The following is a 24,225-nucleotide window of genomic DNA, read 5'->3' on the forward strand; positions in this document are numbered from 1 at the left end:
GGGAGGGAAGCAGGCTTCCTGCTGAGCAGAGAGCCTGATGCGGGGCTTGATTCTAGGACCCTGAGATCATGACCCGAGCCAAAGGCAGAGGCTTAACACACTATGCCACCCAGGCACCCCAAATTAAACATTTTTATCATTTGACACTGCAATTCCATTTCTAGGTACATACCCAATAGAAATGAAAACATACATACAGAAAAACATACATGAATGTTCATAATAACATTATTCATTATAGTCAAACAGTGGAGACCACCTAACAGTCCACCGACTGATGATGAATGGATGAACAACATTTGGCTTAGTGGAATATTATTTGGACACAAAAAGGGATGAACTATTGATACACCCTATAGTATCAATGAATTTTGAAAATATGCTAAGTGAAAAAAAGCTAATCACAAAAGACCACATATTACCATGATTCCATTTGTATGAAATGTACAGAATAGGCATATCTGTAGAGGCAGAAAGTAGATTAGTAGTAGTGGTTGCTTAGGGCTTGAGGGTAAGCAGTGGTCCTGGAGCTAATAAGCCATGATGAGCAGATGGTGCAGAATTTCTTTTTTGGGGTGATAAAGATGTTCTGGAATTGTGATGGTGGTTGACCAACTCTGTGAATATAATAAAGGCTCTTGGATTGTACAGTTGAAATAGGTAGATTGAGTATATGATCTGTATCTCAGTAAGATTATTACCAAAAAATCAGGGAACATATGGCAGGGGAGCTACACTAGTTCAAACTGCACTTTTTCAAATTGAAGTACTGGTGGGACATCCAGGTACAGATGTTGTGCAGCTGAGAAGTGAGTTGGGATTAGACATATGGCACTATAAATCATTAACAGAAAGTATTCATTCAACAGAAAGCAAGATAATCTATTCATTTGGTCCAATTTACTAAACGTGGTAGCTCAGTGGAAGGTTTCAAGCAGGCACTTTTAATATTTAATCACACTGAGTTTGCAGTGTAACTGAGGACTGATCCCTTCTTTGGCATTTAAGACAATAGTAATAGTATGTTATTGGTGCTAGCTGATGTCCCTCCTAAATTTCAGTTGAATTTCAGTTTAACTGACTTTAATAGGAATTGTTGTCACCTCCTAAAATAAAAACCTTTACAATAAGTGGCTATGCCAATATCCCTCGAGTAGTTTTCAGAGTATTTGGGGATGATGAAAGTTGAAATTTAAGGTCATATTAATTTAAAATAAATTATTTTGGTATAATTTACAATCTAAGTGTATTTAGAATTAGTTGATCTCCTCCCTGAAGATAATGAGTCAAGCCATAAAACCTAACTGGCTATACAGTTCATCACAGTTATTTTGTAACACCCTCTGTCTACACTTGCCACCTCCCTATCAATCCCCAGATTACTTTGGGGTAAACAGAAATTCCACAGTAAGGAAAATAACTGTCAAAAGGGAGAAAAGAATTAATGATTCCAGTAACTTTTAATGATCATGTATCCCTTGTTTACTGTTAATAAATGCTTAGTTTTAAAATCCCCCAAATGAGATACTTCTTAAATTACAGAAGATGTTGGGCTCTATTTGCTCTTTTAATTCATCAGAATATATGTATTTTTAAAGTAGGCTCCGCACCCAGCACAGAGCCCAAAATAGGGCTCGAACTCATGACTGTGAGATCAGGATGTGAACTGAGATCAAGAGTAGGACACTCAACTGACTTAGCCACCCAGGCGGCCTTTATCAAAATCGTTTCTTGTAGGGAGTTTCAAAAAAGTAATTAATATGGCATACTGTGAGATAGCTAGTAAATCTTTAATAATTGACCCAAGGTTTTATTTGGTAGGTTTAATACCTGACCTTATGGCTCTGAAATTCCAAGTTCGAACTTGATTATATGCCTAAACGAATAGGCATTGACTAATGGCAATGACCAGTAGGCAATGACTATGACCAATAGTATGTACCATTTAATTTTTATTAATAAAACAAAGCCAAACTCAGAGTTTGGTTTGTTCTTGTATCTAGTCTGACCATATATGGGGGAAAGGATTCTTTTTATTTTTTATGTTTTTTTATTCGACAAATAGAGATCACAAGTAGGCAGAGAGGCAGGCAGAGAGAGAGGGGAAAGGATTCTTTATAAGAGAACTTACATGAGAACTATCAGTACATCAGTTCCATCAAAAGTTGTTGACTGGAATATCTAAAATTAGGTAAATGAAATTGTAAAAAAAAGCAAATTAGGGGTACCTGTGTGGCTCAGTTGTTAAGAGTCTGTCTTCGGCTCAGGTCATGATCCTAGGGTCCTGGGATGGGGCCCTGTGTTGGGCTTCCTGCTTGGCGGGTGGCCTACTTCTCCCTCTCCTACTCCCCCTGCTTGTGTTCCCTCTCCCACTGTCTCTCTCCCTGTCAAATAAATAACATCTTAAAAAAAGATCAAATTAAATATTAGAAACTATAGAACTCTCGCCCTCAAAAATCAGGGTCCTTTTTAAATAATTTTCAACATAGCTCATTCAAAACCAAAATCAGTCATATTGTACCACCCCCAGAGGAAGAAGCTTAGGGAACTCATGGGTAATTTTCACAGTTTCACTATAAAGTTCAAGATCAAAAGGATGGCTGGTTATCTTTTTTTTTTTTAAAAGATTTTATTTATTTATTTGATAGAGATCACAAGTAGGCAGAGAGGCAGGCAGAGAGAAAGAGGAGGAAGCAGACTCCCTGCTGAGTAGAGAGCAGGATGTGGGGCTCAATCCCAGGACCCTGGGACCATGACCTGAGCCAAGACAGAGGCTTTAACCTACTGAGCCACCCAGGTGCCCCTGGTTATGTTCTTTTTAAACTGGGTATAAGACACACACATGATAGTTGCTTTGGCTGTTAGTCTTCCAGCTAATTCCGTGATTCAAGAGATTTCTTCATCCTCGGGCTCTATCAAGTCAGCGTTTCTATTTTTCCCAGTGGATGAATCTTTCCCAAACTCTAGTGGGCCAGTTGATGAACTGAGCTGGAGTGCTGGCGTCGATGCAGGGCCTGAGCAACTCCCTCACATCTGCCATGGTTGTGGTGGAAGCTGTAGCTTTAAAACCCTACTCAGGGTTTTAAAAATACTATATTTGTTGCTAGAAAGTTTAGTAGACATTCCCTAAATGATTTCTATTAGTATTTTTCTGTGCTTATCACCAGGCCATTTATGTCCTAATTATTATTTTGCTTGATATCTCAGTTGACTTTGTGATTTTTTTTAGGAAGAGTGCATGTACATTAAGATCCAAATGTTTCTTTCTTTTTGTCTTTGGATAAGACAGATTAGTTCTACTTTGCTTCTGGTCTAAAATTGGTGTGGCATTACATTTCTTTTTGTATTGCTGTTGATCATCTGATTCTTGGTGTAGAATTAGCTCTTCACAGATCTCAAGCTTGAAGACTTGCTAACTAGATTTATATTACTGTTGAGTAATTTAGGTGCCTGATGGAGAGGAGGGGGGAGTGGGACCATGACTAGACTTAACTCTTCATCTCTATAATGTTTCCCAATTTTTTTCCTTTTAACTAAAAATACTGTGCCAGAGATTGGTTTCTTTACCTAATTTTTTCTTCATCTCTGAACACTATGGTTCAAATTAATCTCCTAATGCTGTAGCAGCACAGTTTGTCTCAGGGAGAGACTTACTATCTCTTTCACTTTTTCTTTGCAGTGGCTCACGTATCTTTGCACCCTCTAGGAAACAGCTTCTGGAAGCTGTTGGCTACCTGGAGCAGAAAGGCTCTGTTTTATTTCTCCCACAAGCTGCCTGGAAAATTATAACTTACTTCTTAAAACATTGAGCAACTTCAGGAAGGATAGATGTGAATTAATTCCTTAGTGACTACAGTTTGGTTCTATCTATTGCATATGTAGCAGAATTTTCTCCATTTTTGACATGAAGATGGAAACTGTTTTTAGAAATGATGCAGATATCCCCATTTTAAAAAAAGATTTTATTTATTTGAGAGAAAGAGAGCATGAGCAGGGGGAGGGGCAGAGGCAGAAGCAGATCCCTGCCTGACTCTGGGCTCCATCCCAGGACCCTAGGATTATGACCGGAGGTGAAGGCAGACGCCTAACTGACTCAGCCACCCAGGCACCCCCAATATTTTGAAATCATTTACTTGTTTTTCGGGGGGGGGGAATGGGGAGATGGTGGGTAAGTGTGGACATTGGTGTTCATGTAACCAGGTCTCCTAGAAGGCACTTCATTTTGATGGTAAATGGTAGGATTGGCAGGGAGCTTGCCAGTAGTTTTTTTTTTTTCCATATGTAAGACTTTATTTTTTAAGGGCAGTATTAGTTTCACAGCAAAACTGAGAGGCAGGCACAGAAAGTTCTGAAACACTCCCTGTGCCTACACATGGAGGTTTCTCCCCCATTAGGAACCTCCCCCCATCAGAGTGGTACTTTTGTTACAGTTGATGGAGCTACATTGGCACATTATAATCACTCAAAGTCCATCATTTAATTAGAGTTCATGCTTGTGTTGTTCATTCTGTGTTCAAAAAAATGCACAGTGACATGTATCTACTGTAATAGTATCATACAGAGCTTTTCACTGCCTTAAAAATCCTCTGGGCTCCGCCTGTTAATCCTTCCCTCAGAAACCCCCAGAAATTACTAAACTTTTTACTGTCTCTGTATTTTTTCATTTTCCAGAATGTCATATAGTTGGAACCACACAATATTTAGCATTTATGGGTTGGGCTTATTTCACTTAGTAATATACATTTAAGGTTCCTCTACTTATCTTTAGGCTTGATAGCTCACTTCTCTGTAGTGCGGAATATTATTCCACTTGGTTGTACCACAGTATGTTTATCCAACATGCTGAAGGACATCTTGGTTGCTTCCAGGTTTTGGCAATTATGTATAAAGCTTCTATATATTCATGTGCAGGCTTTTGAGTGGGCATTAGTTTTAGCTTTCTAGGATAAATACCAAGGAGCACAATTTCTGGACCATATGGTAAGAATATGTTTAGTTTTGTAAGAGACTGCCAGACTGTCTTCCAGAGTAGCTATACCATTTTGCATTTCCACCAGCAATGAATGCGAGTTCCTTTTGCTTCACATCTTTGTCAGTGTTTGGTGTTATTAGTGTTTTGGGTTTGGTAATTCTAATAGGTGTATAGTGCTTTCTCGTTTGAGTTTGCATATTTCCCTGACATATGTTGTGTGGAGCATCTTTTCATACTGCTATCTGAATATTTTCTTTGGTGAGGTATCTATTAAGATCTTTGGCCCATTTTTAATCAGGTTGTTTTCTTACTGCTGAGTTTTAAGAGTTCTTTACACATTTTGGATAACACTCCTTTATCAGATGTATCTTTTCCAAATATTTTCTTAGTATGGGACTTATCTTCTCATTCTTTTGATAGAATTTTTCACAGAGCAGGATTTTAGTTTCAAGAAGTTTGCTTTCCGTATCAAGACATATCAGTTCTTTTGATTTCTCTACACAGATGATCATAACATCTGTGAATAAAGACAGTTTCACTTTTTCTTTCCAAATATATATGCCTTTTATTTCATTTTCTTGTTTTACTGCATTAGCTAGGACTTGCAGAATCATGTTGAAAAGGAGTGGTGAGAGCAGACATCCGTGGCTTCTTCCTGCTCTTAGTGGGAAAGTTCCTAGTTTCTCACCATTAAGAATGACATTAGAGGGGTGCATGGGTGGCTCGGTGGGTTAAGCCTCTGCCTTCAGCTCAGGTCATGATCTCAGGGTCCTGGGATTGAGTCCCTGCGTCGGGCTCTCTGCTCACTGCTTAGTGGGAAGTCTGCTTTTCTCCCTCTTCTCTCCCTCTGCCCCACCTCTCCCACCCCTGCACTTGCACAGGTTTGCTCTTGCCTCCTCTTTCAAAATAAAGAAATAAATAAAATCTTTTAAAAAAGGAATGACGTTAGTTGTAGGTTTTTTTGTAGGTATTCTTTACAGGTTGAGGGAGTTGCCTCTCTATTCTTAGTTTACTGATAGTTTTTATCGTGTTAGATTTTGTCAATTTTTTTTTCATCTTTGATACAACTGTGATTTTTCATTTTTACCTTGTTGTTCTGATGGAATACATTAATTGATTTTTGAATGTTGAACCAGGCTTTCATATTTGGGATAAATCCCACTGATCTTGGTCATGTTGTGTAATACTTTTTATACATTGTTGGATTGGATTTGTTAATATTTTGTTGAGGATTTTTGCTTTCTGTGTTCATGAGAGATAATTGATCAGTAGTTTCCTTTTTCTGTAATGTCTTTATCTGGTTTTGGTATTGGGGTAACTCTTGTCTCATAGAATAAAGTAGGAAGTGTTCCTCTGCTTCTATCCTCTGCAAGAGATTATAGAGAATTGGGGTAATTTTTTCCTTAAATATTTGATAGAATTCACCAGTGAATGCATCTGAGCCTGGTGCTTTCTGTTTTGGGAGGTCATTAATTATTATTTTTTTAGAAGGTTATTAATTATTTTTTTCAATTTCTTTAATAGAGATAGGCCTATTCATAATTCTTCTTGTGTGAGTTTCAGAGATTTTATCTTTCAAGGAATTGCTCCACTTCATCTAAATTATCAAATTTATGGACATAGAGTTGTTCATAGTATTTTTTCATTATCTTTTCTTATTTATTTGTTTATAAAAAATTTTATTTATTTAATTGACAGAGCAAGAACAAGCAGGGAGAGTGGCATGCAGAGGGAGAGAGAGAAGCAGGCTTCGCTCGATTCTAGGACCCTGGAATCATGACCTGAGCCAAAGGCAGACGCTTAACCCACTGAGCCACCAGCACCCCTTTATTATCCTTTCAGTGTCCATTATGGAGACTTTGTGAGGATCTATAGTGATGTCCCCTCTTTCATTCTGATATTGATAATTTGTGTCCTTTTTCTTTTTTCTCAGCCTGAGTGTAGGCTTACCAATTCTATTGATCTTTTCAAAGAACCAGCTTTTGATTTTAATGATTTTTCTTTATTGACTCTCTGTCTTCACTTTTTGCTCTAATTCTTGTTATTTCTTTTCTTCTGGGTTTAGTTTTCCATTTTTCAAGTTTCCTAAAAGAGCTTTTACAAAAATTATATATATATATATATATTCAGTGCCATAAATTTCCTTTTAGGCCCTGCTGTGTTGCATCCCACAAATTTTGGTAAATCTTGTTTCATTTTCACTTAGTTAAAAATATTTACAGATTTCTCTTGAGATTTCTTCTTTGATCTATGTATTATTTAGAAGTGAGTTTTTGTTTGTTTGTTTTTTTAAAGATTTATTTAATTATTTGACAGACAGAAATCACAAGGAGGCAGAGAGGCAGGCAGAGAGAGAGGAGGAAGCAGTCTCCCTGATGAGCAGAGAGCCCGATGCGGGGCTCTATCCCAGGACCCTGGGATCATGACCCCAGCCGAAGGCAGAGGCTTTAACACACTGAGCCACCCAGGTGCCCCTGTTTTCTTTTTTTTTTTTAAAGATTTTAAAATATTTGACAGAGAGACAGTGAGAGGGAACAGAAACAGGGGGGAGCAGCAGAGGGAGAAGTAGGATCCCCACTGAGCAGGGAGCCCAATGCAGGCTCAATCTGAGTAACCTGGGATCATGACCTGAGCTGAAGGCAGACGTTAATGACGGAGCCACCCAAGCGCCCCTAGAAGTGAGTTGTTTAGTCTCCATATATTTTGGGATTTTCCAGTTATCTTTCCGCTAGATTTCTAGTTTAATTCAATTGTGGGCTGGCTCAGACTCTGTATGACTTTTTGTTTTTTGAGTTTGTTAAGGTGTTTTATGGCCCAGCATGCCGTCTTGGGAAAGATGTGTGTTCTGCTGTTACTGGATGAAAGTCTGCAGATGTCAGTTATATTCAGTTGATTGATGGAGTTGTTGAATTCCATTCCATCCTTAGTGATTTTCTGCCTGGTGATGTTCAGCCTTTGTTGTCTTTGCTTTTTAATTTTGAAAGTTTCTGTTGAGATACCTCAAACTCAATAATATTTTCCTCAGTGATTCTTTCCATGTCCAGTCTACTAGTAAGCCCATCAAATGTATCCTTCGTTTTTGTTACAGTTTTTTTTTTTTTTTTAATATCTTTCAGGGATTTTTGTTTTTTTCTCAGGATTTCCATCTCTGTTTGCATTGCCCATCTGTTCTTGCATGCTGTCTCCTTTATCTGTTAGAGCCCTTAGCACATTAATCCTAGTTCTTTCAAATTTCCAGTCTGATATTTCCAGCATTCGTGCCATGTCTGGTTCTTATGCTTACTCTGTCCCTTCAAATTACATTTTTTCCCCTTATGGTTTGTCTTGTAAGTTTTTCTTGAGAGCTGGACATGATGTATTGGGTAAGGGAACTGCTGTAAATAGGCCTTTAGTAAAGTGGTGGTAATAAGGAGGGCAAGTGTTCCATAGTACATCTCAGTCTTGTTAGGAACAGAGTGCCCTGGAGTGTTTCAGTACGGTTCCTGGAAGCATGAGGGGATTTTTATCTGATCATTCTGTGAAAAACTGGTCAGTCTCCTGGAGGTAACAAAAATGTGCTCCATCCTCATGACTGGGTCTCCCTGAAGTTTTTAACTCTCAGATTGTCCACACTGAGCCTCCAGCAATTTGTTAGTTACAACTGAGCTTTTCCTTCTCTGGCACTGGTTCCATGGTGGTTTTTCCTCCTGAGTATGTCTGTTCTGGAGTCTTTGGATTTGCCATCTGTCAATCTTGAGGGCAGTGGTTTGCCCCTACCTCCTTTAGGGATCCAAGAAGAGTTGTTGATTTTTCAGTCTGTTCAGCTTTTTACTTATTAGGATGGAGTGGTGACTTCCAAGCTCCTAGCATGTGAACTGGAAACTGGAAGTCCAACCCAGCTGTTTTTAAAGTTCCAGTATTAACTTCTTATTTTCACATAGGTTCAGACTTACAATTGTAATTTTATTCTTGGCAGTTCTTCCATCTCTCCTTTTCTTCACGACTTTGTCATTCTTAATGAATACAAGTTTAATGAATACAAGTTATTTTATAGAATGTCCCTCAATTTGTGTTGTCTCATGATTAGATTCTGGTTGTACATTTTTTGCAGGAATGTTACTGAAATGATGTTGTTCTTTTCTGTGCATGTATCAGTAGACTTTCATTTCTTGGCTTAGGTAGTGTCTAATACGATAAAGGTTCTGTTTTTCTGGGTTTTTTTGGGGGGGGAGGAGAATACGTTAATTAATACTGGGCAATTATTTATCCCCACCAAACTTCCTTGTGTTAGCAACCATTGATGATTCTTGATTGAATTAGTTATTACCCTCAATGGTTTCCAAATGACGACTTTCTAATTCCATCATCATTCCTCATATATTTATTAGCTTGTATTTTGCTGTGAAGCAGAAATTTTCCTTTTGCTTATTTATATCAGTATGGATTTCTGGATTCCTATTTTATTCTGTAGATTCTCATCTGTTACTGTTTTTATGTATGTATGTATGTATGTATGTTATTTATGTAGAGAGAGTGGGCACATGAGTGAGTGGAAGGATGGACAGAAGGAGAGGGACAGAAAATCTCAAGCAGACTCCACATTGAGTGTGGCAGAGCCTGATACCAGGCTTAATCCCCGCTCCTCCCCCCGACCCTGAGATCATGACCTGAGATGAAGTCAAGAGCCAGTTGTTTAACTGAATGATCCACCCCGGTGCCCCATATTGTTATTTATTTTGATGCTTTAATTGTCCCATATATGGGTGAAAGGAGCTCCTTCAATTCAACTTCTGTGCCTAGTATTATTTTTTTGTTTTTAATTTTTACTTACCAATACATATTTTTCTTGATTTTTTGAAGTAATACTTCTTTCAGACAATTGAATAAAATAAAATAAGAGAAAAAGATATAAAAATACCTGTATCCTATTGTCTATGTATTGACATATTGTCTTTCAGCCTTTGCTTTCATTACACTTTTCTTTAAACAAATATCTATATTTTTAAGTTTTTATTTAAATTATAGTTAGTTAACATAGAGTGTAATATTAGTTTCAGTAGTAGAATTTAGTGATTCATCACTTACATACAACACCCAGTGCTCATCATAGCAGGTGCCTCCTTAGTACCCATCACCCATTTAGCCCATCCCCCAGCCACCTACCTCCAGCATCACTCAGTTTGTTCTCTATAGATAAGAGGCTCTTTTATGGTTTGCCTCTATTTCCCCCCCTATGTTCATCTGTTTTATTTCATAAAATCCACATATGAGTGAAATTGTTTTTTCATATGAGTGAAATTATGTGGTATTTGTCTTTTCTGGCTGACTTCGCTTAGCATAATAAACTTTGGCTCCATCCACATCATTGCAAGTGTCAGGATTTCATTCTTTTTGATGGTTTGAGCAATATATATACACACAACAGAATATTACTCATTGCATTTTTAAATGTAGTAGAGATAGAACTAAAGACAGAGATTTGCATCTCAGTTTTTTTTTTAACTTGTCATTTAATTAGAAGCATTTCTTGAGCTACTAAGAACTCTTTCAAAAAAGTATGTCTCATAACTGATCATCTCTGTGACCCAGATGCACCAGTGCTGCCCTGATTCCTGCCTGTTGCCTCTGCTTTTGGATGGCATGCTCCTTCACTGTCTGGAAGAAAACTCCAGTTCCCTCTCTCTTCCCCTCTTCCACATCCTGTTTGTTTGTTTGTTCTTCTTTTTCAGCACATTCCTTGTCCATTCTCTTGTAGAGCATTTGCGGAGCCAGCAAAAGGTCAAAGTGGCAGAAGCACAGAGAGCAGAGAGGAGAGTGACCCCAGATATGAGGTAGAGCGCTGTCCTCTTGCTAGGGATAGAGCAGTTGGTGGTGGGGCGGAGGGCAGAGATAGACAATGACTAGATGAGAAATCAGTAGATAATCACACCAGGAGGTGGAAAATGAAAGGGAGTAGAATGGAGAGAATATAGGGGGTGGGTAACCACTATTTTATTTTTTAATTTTGTTTTTATTTTTATTTTATTTTAAAGATTTATTTATTTCAGACAGAGAGAGCACAAGTAGGGGAAGGGGCAGAGGGAGAAGGAGAGAGAGAAGCAGATTCGCCGTTGAGCATGGAACCCAGTGTGGGGCTGGATTCCAGGGCCCGAAGATCATGACCTGGGCTAAAGTCAGAAGCATAACCAACTTAGCCACCAAGATGCCCTGGTAGCTGCTATTATAGATAGGCAGGCAGGGAAGACATCTCTGGGGAGATGATATTTGAGCAAAGACCAGGTCCTTTATAGATGAGAAAATTCAGAGAGGTAAAGCAACCTTCCTAAGGTTATAAGGAAGATGTAGTATTAAATTTTTTTCTTTCTTTTTTTAAAAGATTTTTTTTTTTTTAAGTAACCTCCACACCCAGTGCTCAAACTTAACGACTCCAAGATCAAGAGTCACATGCTCTTCTGACTGAGCCAGCTGGGGGACCCTGTTTCTTATTTCTTTTCTTTCTATCCTATCTTTTCCTTTCCTTCTCTTTTCTTTTCTTTCCTTTCCTTTTCTTATTTGACAGAGAGAGACACAGCGAGAGAGGGAATACAAGCAGGGGGACTGGGAGAGGGAGAATCAGTTTCCTGCTGAGCAGGGAGCCCAGTGCAGGCTCAATCAGAGGACCCTGGGATCCTGACCTGAGCAGAAGGCAGACACTTAATGACAGACCCACCCAGGCACCCCTCTTTCTTTATTTAAGTTTTTTTACTATAATGTAATCTTTTTTTTTTTTTAAGATTTTATTTATGTATTTGAGAGAGAGACAGTGAGAGAGTACTTGAGCGAGGAGAAGGTCAGAGAGTGAAGCAGACTCCCCATGGAGCCGGGAGCCCGATGTGGGTCTCGATCCCGAGACTCTGGGATCATGACCCAAGCCGAAGGCAGTCGTCCAACCAACTGAGCCACTCAGACGTCCCTACTAATGTAATCTTTACATCCAGGATAGGGCTTGAACTCACAACCCCTAGATTAAGAGTCACACGCTCTTCTGACTGAGCAAGCTAGAGGCCCTTAACTTTGTTTCTTGATTCAAAAGCCCACTATAAAGGGTACTTCCCTCTGTAGGGAGTATACCTCAGTGTTTCTGGAAGTGCTTTGAGTGCAATTCCCAGTTGTTAGCTTGGCTATCTCAACCCTTATCCCTTGCACCAAAACATTTCTAAGGGGTGAAACTTATAAAGATTTTATTTATTTATTTATTTGTCAGAGAAAGAGAGAGAGAGAGAGAACAGGCAGGCAGAGTAGCAGGCAAAACCAAAGAGAGAAGCAGGCTCCCTGCCAAGCAAGGAGCCCAATGCTGGACCTGATCCCAGGACATTGGGATCATGACCCAAGCCGAATGCAGCTGCTTAACCGACTGAGCCACGCAGGTGTCCCAAAGAGGTGAAACTTATGTAAGAGATTGTGTGCTTTGAATTTCAGTAGTGGTAGGAGCAGAAAGGTTTGCTTTAAGGATGTGCTGAGGATTGTTTTGGAAGTTATTTCTTAACTCTGAAATCTAAATCTAAGTTTTGGTGTTTTTAAGGTCTACTCAAGAAGGTGAGTACTCCTTTGAAAAAGCTGGAGCTGCTCTAGAGAGTCTGCCTGAAATGAAGACAGAGGCCAGGCTTCAAAATCTTTGCTGACAAACGTCCTATTTGCTGAGACAGAGCTTTCTGAGGCTTTCCTCGGAAGCCAGACTTGGGAAGACAGGAGCACAGCTAACTGGCCTCCGATGGTCTGGGTTTCAAAATCCCAGGATTTGGAGGCCCGGATCACAAAGGCTCTGGCCTGGGAGATTCAGGCTGCTGAGGCCCAGCACAGAGCCAACCAATGTAAGCCAGTCAATGGACTGGAGGTGGAAGCTACCCAGGCCCTGAACCAGAAACCCTTACCTGAGGTGCAAGTTGCAGAGGAGGAAAAGCGTGAGGTCCTCTTTACCTGTCCATGCTAGTCCAGTAAGGTTGAGTACATCCTGACTGAGGTGGGCTACTCCATGAAGATAAGCAGTCACTGGCGTTTTTTCCTCCTGTGGCTTCACAATGGAGGTTGTAAATCTAGGGACCAGAAATCATGGATCCACAGGGGGCTTTAAACTCCAAGGATTTTGGGATTTGTAGAGGCTGGAAGCTTGGCACTATGAGAATAGGAGTCACGTGCCTGAACACCTAGGATCATGAGAGCGAGAGAGGCGCAGGTTATCAGAATATGAGGATGGTGGGGTTGGAGACCTTGGTCAGGGAGACTGGGGTGGAAACTAGGCATCTGGGTCTTCCTGGGGCTATGAGGGATGTGAAAACAGTTGAGCCCTGATGCGACCCTGAAGGAGGTCACTGGTGGGGAACGTGTTTTCCCAGACCCCAAAGAAGTCCAGGCACTGATGAGCTGGGTGGTTCTCAGAGCCCCTCCTGACCCCCTGCACAGGCAGTTGTCTCATCATCTACATCCTCATGCTGTTCTTGGTCGGGGTTCCTCTTCTATTCCTGGAGATGGCAGCCGGTCAGAGGACACATCGGGGCAGCATTGGTGTTTGGAAGGTCATCAGCCCCTGGATTGGTGGTGTGGGGTACAGCAGCTTCATGGTAAGGAGTCCTGGGCTGCCCAGGCCTACCCTTTATGCCCCGCTCCCACCCCAGCAGTTCCTTGTCCTGGGAGGGGTCCCATGGCTTCACTTCCATGGGTTGAGTCTTGTTTGCCTTGGGTCTAGGCTTTGGTCCTGTTGTCTCCTTATCTTTGCATGTGCACCCATCCACCAGCTGTCTCAGTGATGCGTTTCTTGAGGCTCTGGTCAACCTGTTCTCCATGCTGCTGGTCACTTCTACCTTCTGTATCCTGGGCTACTGGGCTACAGTCATCACGCACCACTGCAATGAGAAGTAAGGGTAGCCCCTTAGGGAGGGTCCCAGCCCCAGGGAACTACAAAACCCAGACTCTAACTTTCAAGGTGTTGCAAGACTCCTATTCACACTTAACAACCCCAAATGCACTTGCAGGCCTCTACTCTCCCCTGGAGCAAAGAACAGAAACAGTAGAACAGTAGAATCCCTCTCACATATTTTCTTGCTCTGGGCCCTTTCTGGCCCTAGAAATCTTTAAACCTGGAGATTGCTACTATCCACTTGAGATTGCCAACCACAGAGATAGGTTAAAAGTGGCAAACATTTGGGGTGCCTGGGTGGCTCAGTGGGTTAAGCCTCTGCCTTCACCTCAGGTCAAGATCTCAGGGTCCTGGGATTGAGCCCCGCATTGGGCTCTCTGATCATTGAGGGGCCTGCTTCCCCCTCTCTCTCCGCCTGCCTGTCTACTTGTGCCCTCGCTTTCTGTCAAATAAATAAATAAAATCTTTAAAAAAATAAAGTGGCAATCATTCAAGATCTGGAGAACTTTCCATTTCCTGAATGCCCTCACTTGTAACTTTCATCTCCTAAATTTAGAGATTTCTGTCAATCTATCATACTTAAATCCCAAAGAGACTCTCAGAACTAGCATCTTTATGGTCCGCTTACCCCTGTTTTTCATTCTTTAGGCATTAATTTCAAAAACACCTATTGGACATTTAGAAAGTATTCTTTGTGTACCACAGAGATGTGGACAGGTGGATCAGACCATAGTTCTTGTCTTCATTGAGTTTTCAGTTTTTGAGGGAGGGGGCAGGGGAATTACATAATTAGATAGTTGTAAACTCATGGTAACTAATAGCAGGGATGTTGAGGAAGACTGAAGACAGAGCCAGTAATTCTAATGGGGCCAATCAGAGACTCCCAGAGGTGGCACACCTCAGCTGAAATTTTCCTGGTAATCCTAACCTGTGTAGATAACCACCATTTTCTTCTAGAATAAACCTGGGCATATACATGTGCATATGTGTGAGAGTTCTCTTAGGGTGTATACTCAGGAATGGGATTGCAGGGTAGAGGGTACACATTTTCAGTTTTACCGTATACTGTCTCATTACCAAAGTGGTTTATGATGTGTGAGAATTCCATGTATTCTACTTTCTGCACATTTGATTAGACTTGGTCAGACTTTTTGCCAGTCTGGTGGAAGTATAATGGCACTTTGTAATGTTCAAAAACATTTTATTGGGGCGCCTGGGTGGCTCAGTGGGTTAAGCCGCTGCCTTCGGCTCAGGTCATGATCTCAGGGTCCTGGGATCGAGTCCCGCATCGGGCTCTCTGCTCCGTGGGAGCCTGCTTCCTCCTCTCTCTCTGCCTGCCTCTCTGCCTACTTGTGATCTCCGTCTGTCAAATAAATAAAATCTTTAAAAAAAAAAACATTTTATTATGACATATTACATACATACAGAAACACACAAAAAACAAAAAGTGTAGCATAAATAACTATAAAATAAATACCCTCCATGTTATGGACTAGAATGACCCTAGACACTCGCTATGTATCTGATTATAACCTCTTTCCTTCCAACTACTATCATGGCTTTTATGATAATTAGTTCTTTGGTTTTCTGTATCTTTTATTATCTATGTATGCGTATCTAAGAAATATAGTTTTAAATTTTTTTTTTTTTTTTTTTTTTTTTTTTTTTTTTTGCTGCTGAAAGTCTCTTTATTTCCACTGCAGGCCCACCTCCAGGGCTCCAGACCCCAAGCTCAGCAGCAGAGAGTTTATAAATACATAAGTTACAAAAGCAGGTGGGGAGCAGCCCAGACAGCCCTCCCAGGGGCTCAGGGCTCAGTGCTCGGTGAGCAAGAGCTGCAGGATCCTCTCTAAGCCCTCTAGTTTTAAATTTTTTTTAAAAAAAGATTTTATTTATTTATTTGAGAGCGAGACAGAGATAGCTATAGAGAGCACAAGTCAGGGAAGAGAGGGAGAAGCAGGCTCCCCACTGCAAAGAGCCCATTGTGGAACTCGATTCCAGCACCCTGGGATCATGACCTGAGCCGAAGCCATTAGCTTAACTGACTGAGCCACCCAGCTGCCCCTCTGAGCAATATAGTTTAATTTGTACTTCCGTGGGGCTTGAACTCATGACCCTGAGATTGAGCATTGCAGGCACTACTGACTGAGCCAGCCAGGTGCCCCTACAATATAGCTTTGTTTTTTGTTTTTTGTTTTTTAAGATTTATTTATTTATTTATTTATTTATTTGACAGAGAGAAATCACAAGTAGTCAGAGAGGCAGGCAGAGAGAGAGGGGAAGCAGGCTCCCTGCTGAGCAGAGAGCCCGATGCGGGGCTCGATCCCAGGACCCTGAGATCATGACCTGAGCTGAAGGCAGAGGCTTTAACCCACTGAGCCACCCAGGTGCCCCTATAGCTTTGTTTTTAAAGTAACTTTTTTCTTTTTCTTTTTTTAAAGTTTTATTTATTTAAATAATCTCTACACCCAATGTGGGGCTCAAACTCAAGACCCTGAGATCAAGAGTTACATGTTCTTCTGAGTCAGCCAGGTGCCCCTGTAAAACAATATAGTTTATGTAGTTTCATTTTTTCATTTATATGTACATTCTCTTGGTATTCTTTTGTGTTTTTCTTCTTTTATTCAACATATGTTTGTAAAATTCGTGTTGTGTGTAGCTCTAGTCTGCCTTTAATGCTGTAGAATGTTTAGTTTATTAACATGTCACAATTTATTTATCCATTCTACTGTAAAACATTTGGAGTCTTACTAGTTTTTGGCTATTAGAACAGTTCCCTCTAAACATTTGCTTTTAAAGATTTTATTTATTTATTTGACAGACAGAGATCACAAGTAGGCAGAGAGCGAGAGGGAAGCAGGCTCCCCGCTGAGCAGAGAGCCCGACGCGGGGCTTGATCCCAGAGCCCTGAGATCATGACCTGAGCCAAAGGCAGAGGCTTAACCCACTGAGCCACCCAGGCGCCTCTGCTCTAAACATTCTTACACATGTTGCTCATTTCCTCCGTGTGTGCACGTTTGTCTAGGGTATACATCAGTGGGTGAGACTGTTGATGCAGTTAGTTATTAACGTGTAACAGAGCATTCCAGAAGTAACTGGCTGAGCCCAAGAACGATTTCTAATTTCTTATGATTTTGTCGATTGGCTGGAAAATTCTTCTGTTGGGCTTGCACAAGTTACCTCACAGTTCTGCATTTAGCCGGGCCCAGCTGGGACTGCACTGCTTTGTTACGTGCGGGTGTAGGCTGGCGCACTCTAGTGCTCAGTCAGCTGGTGGGTCTGCAAGGGCTGCTCTCTTCCAGGAGACCTCTCCATGCTGTTAGCTTGGGCTTCCTCACTTGATGATTCACGAACACAGATGGAATCTGTAAAGCATTGAAACCTAAGCATGGGAATGCTCCTGGTGTTGCTGCTGCCACAGTGCTTTATCAGAGGAAGTCCCAAAGCCACCTCAGGTTCACAGGGTGGAAAAATAGACTTTACCGCTTGATGGGAGGAGATGCAAGATACAATAGCTGTGTTTCTACGACATGTATCTGTAGCTTCATTAGATCCTGCCAAGTTACTTTCCATAGTATTTTTAGGATTGTAGTGATTTCTTTTTCCTCTCTTTTGTCGCTGTTTCTGTCTCTCTCTCTCTCTCTCACACACACACATGCATAATCTCCATGGTAGAATGCACAGCAAATAGTTAAAGATTTCTTAGCTCATACCATTGCAAAAACAAACATACTAATCCCAGGGTTCAGTATTTGTTGACACCTTTTGTCTTTGTCCTGAATTTTATAATCAAAATACTGTATTCAAAAATCATTTGGGTTAATTCTTTTTCCTACATTCAGTATGATTGTTACTCACGTGAACTACAGTTATGTTCATTTATTTCTGTTTGTATGGAATTTTAATATCTCTCCACACTTTTATTTTAGTGTTAAACATTAACATGGTTTCAAAAGACAAAATTATATAAAAGGATACTCAGAGAAGTATCAGTCCTCCACCATCACTTCAGCCCAGTTCCTGTCCATCCTCTGTAGGTAACCAATCTCATTCTTTTTTGGTTTATCCTTCTTGTGTTTGTAGAAATAAGGAGAAAGATGTATATTTTCTTATTTAGCCTTCTTTCTTACACAGTAGGTAGCCTTTTCCTTTTTCATTTACTAATATATTCTGGGAATTACTCTTCCATATTCATTCCTTTCTTAGATGTTCTGCCTTAGGCCTGGTGGTAGTGCCTGCCATTCTCTGTATCTGTGGTTCCTTGGTGTTTTACAGTTCTCATCCCCCTTAGTAGGTGAGCCCTTGGTATAGTTAATAATTGGGTGCCGGGCACCTGGGTGGATCAGTCAGCTAAGAGTCCAGTTCTTGATCTTGGTTCAGGTCATGATCTCAGGGTTGTGAGTTCAAGCCCTGCACTGGGCTCCCTGTGGGACATGGAGCCTACTTAAAAAAAAAAAAAAATTGGATGGGGCACCTGGTTGGCTCAGTGGGTTAAAGCCTCTGCCTTTAGGTCAGGTCATGATCTCAGGGTCCTGGGATTGAGCCCCGCATTGGGCTTTCTGCTCAGCAGAGAGCCTGTTCCCCGCCCCAACCCCAGCCTGCCTCTCTGCCTACTTGTGATCTCTGTCTGTAAAATATATAAATTAAAAAAAAATTGGAGGGGGCACCTGGGTAGCTCAGTGGGTTAAAGCCTCTACTTTCGGCTTGGGTCATGGTCCTAGGATCCTGGGATCTAGCCCCGCATTGGGCTCTCTGCTCAGTGGGGAGTCTGCTTCCCCCCACTTCTCTGCTTGCCTCTCTGCCTACTTGTAATCTCCATCTGTCAAATAAATAAATAAATAAAATCTTTAAAAAAAAAATTGGATGCCTTAAAAATTCAAACCATTTTCTCTTTGAAAAGACATACTCATTAAAATAATGAAAATGCATGTCCCCAAATTGGAGAAATGTATATATCTGTACATTTATATTCAGAATATGTAAAGAACTCCTAAAACTCACTAAGAAAACAACCCAACAAAAGTGAACACTTAACTTTCTACAGTTTACTTAGAATTATTATTTTACACTCTGAGTGGAATATAAAACCTTTCCACCCTACATGGCCCTTTGTCCTCCAACCCTTTGTGATATAGTTGCCATATGTACTACGTTAACTTATATTGAAGACCCCATCAAACAACGTTAAAACTTTTGCTTCCGATTAATGTCTGTTTACTTTCAACTGACACATATTCTAAAACTTAAGAGGAGGAAAATTTTCATTATTTTTAACCTAGAAACCTAACATTTTTGTTGGTCTTTCGTTTCTGAAGTTTGGGAATTTTCCCTCCTGTATAATTTTTATTCCATCTGAAGCCTTCAACTTTTTTTTTTTTATATTGGCAGGTTATGTTGGCAGTGAATGTTTGGAGTTCCCTTCATCTGAAAATGCCTTAATTTACGTTCATTCTTTTTTTTTAAATTAATCAATTAATTAATTAATTAATTTTTTAAAAAGATTTTTTATTCATTTATTTGACAGAAAGAGATGATGAGCAGGCAGAGAGGCAGGCAGAGAGAGAGGAGGAAGCAGGCTCCCCACCGAGCAGAGAGCCCAATGCGGGGCTCGATCCCAGGACCCTGAGATCTTGACCTGAGCTGAAGGCAGTAGCTTAACCCACTGAGCCACCCAGGCGCCCCCCCCCCTTTTTTTTTTTTTTAATTTAAATTCAGTTAGCCAACATAGTACATCATTCATTTCAGATGTTGAGTTCAGTAATTCATCAGTTGCATGGAATACCAGTGCTCATCATATGACCTGCTCTCTCTAATTTACCTGCATTCTTGAAGGATATTTCCTTTGGATGAAGAATTGTAGGTTGACAGTCCATTTCCTTCAGCACTTAAGAAATGTACTGTTTCTTGCTGGACTCCTTTTTTAAAATGATTTTATTTATTTCTTTGTCAGAGCATGAGCTATAAGCAGAGGGAGAGGGAGAAGCATTTGAATCTTTGTGTGTGCCAAGTTTTTTTTTTTTTTTTTTTTTAATTGTATCTGGCACATTGTAGATGTGGTGTGGGGACTCTGGATTTTGTAATGTTTCTCAAATGTGTATTGGTTTTGTTGTAATTGTTTTACTAAGCAGGCAGTTAACTTGACTAAACTCTAAGTGGAAACTTTCTTTCCTGTCGTATGTACCAACTAAATGTTTCAGCATTTTTATCTTCCATTGGACAGCTTGGAGTTATTTAGAGGTCAGTTGGAGATTAGGGCAAAGCTTATACAGAGAATTTGGGGCTCCCTTTCTGGCTCTCTTCTTCCCATGGTCTGCGAACTTTCATTGTGACTGTTAGGCATTTACTTGTCCGTGTGGAGGTAATCTGTCTTTTCCTCAAGCTCGTTTTAAGATTGCTGCTCTTTATTTAGTTTTCTGCAATTTCATTATATCTCAAGGGGGGATTCTTCAGTTTTGCTTGGGATTCTTTCGGCTCCTTGTATCTGTGAATTACTGTTTTTCACTACTTCTGAAAATTCTCCACTTTTACTTGTTCACATATTACCTCTGCCTCATTGTCCATCTTATCCCATTTGTCAAATTTTCCCATCATACCATCCAGCTCTCTTGAACTCTCATATTTTCCATCTATGTTTTCTGTACCCTGGCCCCAGTCAATTACTGATCTGTTTTGTATCACTATGGATTATATTTTTCTTTTCTAGAGTAAATGGATTCATAGTGCATTCTCATATCTGACTTATTTTACTTAGCATAAGGTATTTGTCTTTTTTTCGTCTATATTGTTGGAGGGGGGCGCCTGGGTGGCTCAGTGGGTTAAAGCCTCTGCTTTCGGCTCAGGTCATGATCCCAGGGTCCTGGCATTGAGCCTCGCATCGGGTTTTCTGCTCAGCGGGGAGCCTGCTTCTCCCTCTCTCTCTGCCTGCCTCTCTGCCTACTTGTGATTTCTGTCTGTCAAATAAATAATAAATTTATTATTTATTAATAGGTGTTTTGGATTGTCTCTTTTTATTGCTGAGTAACTATTCTGTTTTATGAATATACCACAATTATGTTTAATCATTTTCCTGTTTATGGGCATTTGAGTTGGTTCTGATTTGGGGCTGTGATGAGTCGAAATGCTGGGGGCATTCATATATAAGACTTTGTGTGAATACATTTTCATTTCTTTTGGGTGAATACTTAGGAGAGGGTGATATGGTTACTGTATGTTTAACTTCATTAAAAAACTGCTAAATTGTTTTAGAAGTTGTTTTTACCAATTTTACATGTTTAGTAGCAAAGTATGGGAGTTCCAGTGGCTCTACAACCTTGCCAATACTTGATAATATCAGTTTTTTAAATTGTATCCATTCCAGTAGATGTGTACAGTGCTGGGTCATTGTGATTTTAACGGCATTTCCCTTATGACTAATTATGTTGGCCGTCTTTTTTTTTTTTTAAGATTTTATTTATTTATTTATTTGACAGAGAGAGAGATCACAAGTAGGCAGAGAGGCAGGCAGAGAGAGAGGGAGAAACAGGCTCCCCACTGAGCAGAAAGCCTGATGTGGGGCTCGATCTCAGGACCCTGAGATCATGACCTGAGCCGAAGGCAGAGGCTTAACCCACTGAACCACCCAGGTGCCCCGGTCTTGGCTGTCTTTTAAAGTGTTGTTGGCATTTTACATTTCTTCTGGCCTCTCTTTTCAAATCTACTGCCTATTTTCATAACCTTTAAAAGAAACCCCATTAGCTGTCATGTCCATTATTCTCCTCTGAGCCCCTGGAAACCAGTAATCTACTTTCTGTCTCTATGGATTTGCCTATTCTGGACATTTATTATAAATGGAATCAAACAATATGATGGGAGCTTTTGTTTTTGGCTTCTTTCACCACATAGCCTTTTTCATTGTGTTTGGTGTTTTTTTGTTTTGTGTAGTGACTATGGCAGCATTTCTTTTTTTTTGTCATCATGGTAAGTGTACTCCTTAATCTCCATCACCTATTTCACCTATCCTCCACCCACCTCCCCTCTTGTAGCCCTTAGTTTGTTCTCTATAGATAAGAATCTGTTTCTTGGGGGTGCTGGCGGCTCAGTGGGTTAAGGCTCACTCATATCTCAGTTCATGGTCTCAGGGATGGGATCGAGCCCTGCATTGGGCTCTCTGCTCAGCAGGGAGCCTGCTTCCTCCTCTCTCTGCCTGTCTCTCTGCCTACTTGTGATCTCTCTCTCTGTGTCAAATTAATAAATAAAATCTTAAAAAAAAAAAAGAATCTGTTTCTTGGTTTGTCTCTCTTTTGTTCTCCTGCTTGTTGTTTGTTTTGTTTCTTAAATTCCACATATGAGTGAAATCATATGGTATTTGTGTGTCTCTGACTGACTTAATCTCATTTACTATTATACTGTCTAGTTCCATCCATGTTGTTGCAAATGGCAGGATTTCACTCTTTTTTATGGCTGAATAATATTCCTCTGTGTGTGTGTGTGTGTGTGTGTGTGTGTGTACCTGTACATGTGTGTACGGACCACATCTCTGTCTATTCATCTCTTGAGAGATGCTTGAGCGGCTTCCATTAATTTGGCTTTTGTAAATAATGCTGCAGTAAACATAGGGGCATGTATTCCATTTGAATTTGTATTTTTGTATTTTTTGGGTAAATACTGGTAGTGCAATTACTGGATCATGGGGTAGCTCTATTTTTAACTTATTGAGGAGCCTCCATACTGGTTTCCACAGTGGCTGCACCAGTTTGCATTCCCACCAAAAATGCATGAAGGTTCCTTTTTTTCTGCATCCTCAAGGACATCTGTTTCCTGTGTTGTTAATTTTAGCCATTCTGACAGAGGTGAGGTGCTATCTCACTGTAGTTTTGATTTGCATTTCCCTGATGATTAGTGATGGTGAGCATCTTCTCATATGTCTGTTGGCCATCTGGATGTCTTCTTTGAAGAAAGGTCTGTTCACGTCTTCTGCCCATTTTTAGTAGCATTTTTTGATTAGAAAAAACACGTAACATGAAAGTTACTAAACCATCTTTAAGTATGCAGTTCAGTACTGTGAAATAGATTTACACTGTTGTGAAATTGATCTCCAGAATGTTTTCATTTCACAAGACTGAAACTACACCATTTAAACAACATACTCCCTTTCCCCTCTCTCCTCAGCCTCTGATAAACATCTTTCCACTTTCTGTTTCTATTGGTTTGACTATTTTAGATTCCTTATTAATAAGTAGAAGCATGTGGTATTTGTCTTTTTTCATGTTCTCCTAGGAGATTTACAGTTTTAGCTTTTTTTTGTTGTTCACATATCTTCTATTTCAAGTAAATTTTTGTGCAAGGTGTGGAATAAAAGTCAGGGTTAATTATTTTTCCCTTTTAGATACCCATTTGTTCTAGCACCATTTGTTGAAAAGACAATCTTTTCCTCATCAAATTGCCTTGTTATCTTCGTTGAAAGTTGATTGACCATAGATGTTTAAGTCTGATTCCAGACTATCCTAGTCAATTTGCCAATAGCATCCTGTTGTGATTACTAATATAGTAAATCTTATTTATTAAAAGATTTTATTTATTTATTTGACAGACAGATCACATGTAGGCAGAGAGGCAGGCAGAGAGAGGAGGAAGCAGGCTCCCTGCTGAGTAGAGAGCCCAGTATGGGCTCTGATCCCAGGACCCTGGGATCATGACCTGAGCCAAAGGCAGAGGCTTTACCCACTGAGCCACCCAGGCATCCCTATTATACTAAATCTTAAAATCAAGTTTTGTAAATTCACCAATTGTGTTATTATTTTCCAAAATTGTTTTGGCTATTGTGTATCTTCACTCTGCATGTAAATTTTAATTTACATTTTAATTAATTTAAATGACAAGAATTAGCTTGTCATTTTTTTTTTTACAAAGATAAAATCCTACTATGTTGTTAATTGGGATTGAATTATTGATTGGATCAACAGATCATTTTGAGAAGAATGAATAATTAGCAATACAGTGTCTTCTGATTCAGGAACATGGTGTATCTCTGTTATTTGGATGTTCCTTAATTTCACATAGTAATACTTTGTAAGTTTCAGTATATAAGATGTCTTGTATATATTTTGTAAATTTTATCCCTAATGATTTCATGTTTTATATTTGATTGTAAATAATATCCTTAAACTTTAATTCTCATTCTTCATTGTTTAGTATATTGAGGTACAACTGATTTGTGTATATTAATCTTGATAAACTCATCTTTTTGTAGCTTTAAGTTTTCTACATATATAATCATGTAGATATGAATGAAGACTTTTATTCCTCCTGCTTATCTTTTAGAGGTTATTTTACTTGCTTTATGGCATTGATTGGAATCTCCAGTATGTTTTTGTTTTTTAAAGATTTTTTTGTTTTATTTTTT

General features: G+C 39.8%; 1 pseudogene across 1 annotated transcript in view; it reads left to right on the forward strand.

Moving 5' to 3' along the window:
- LOC309853317 (orphan sodium- and chloride-dependent neurotransmitter transporter NTT5-like) overlaps positions 1–24,225 on the forward strand; it is a 36,418-nt pseudogene that overhangs the window by 5,247 nt on the left and 6,946 nt on the right. The window contains exons 2-5 of the transcript in view: positions 10,681–10,782; positions 12,513–13,017; positions 13,391–13,548; positions 13,748–13,842. The product of the transcript in view is annotated as an orphan sodium- and chloride-dependent neurotransmitter transporter NTT5-like (transcript). The remainder of the gene's footprint in view (positions 1–10,680; positions 10,783–12,512; positions 13,018–13,390; positions 13,549–13,747; positions 13,843–24,225) is intronic.

Source organism: Mustela nivalis, assembly GCF_964662115.1.
Source record: "Mustela nivalis genome assembly, chromosome: 18".
Classification (NCBI taxonomy): Eukaryota; Metazoa; Chordata; class Mammalia; order Carnivora; family Mustelidae; genus Mustela; species Mustela nivalis.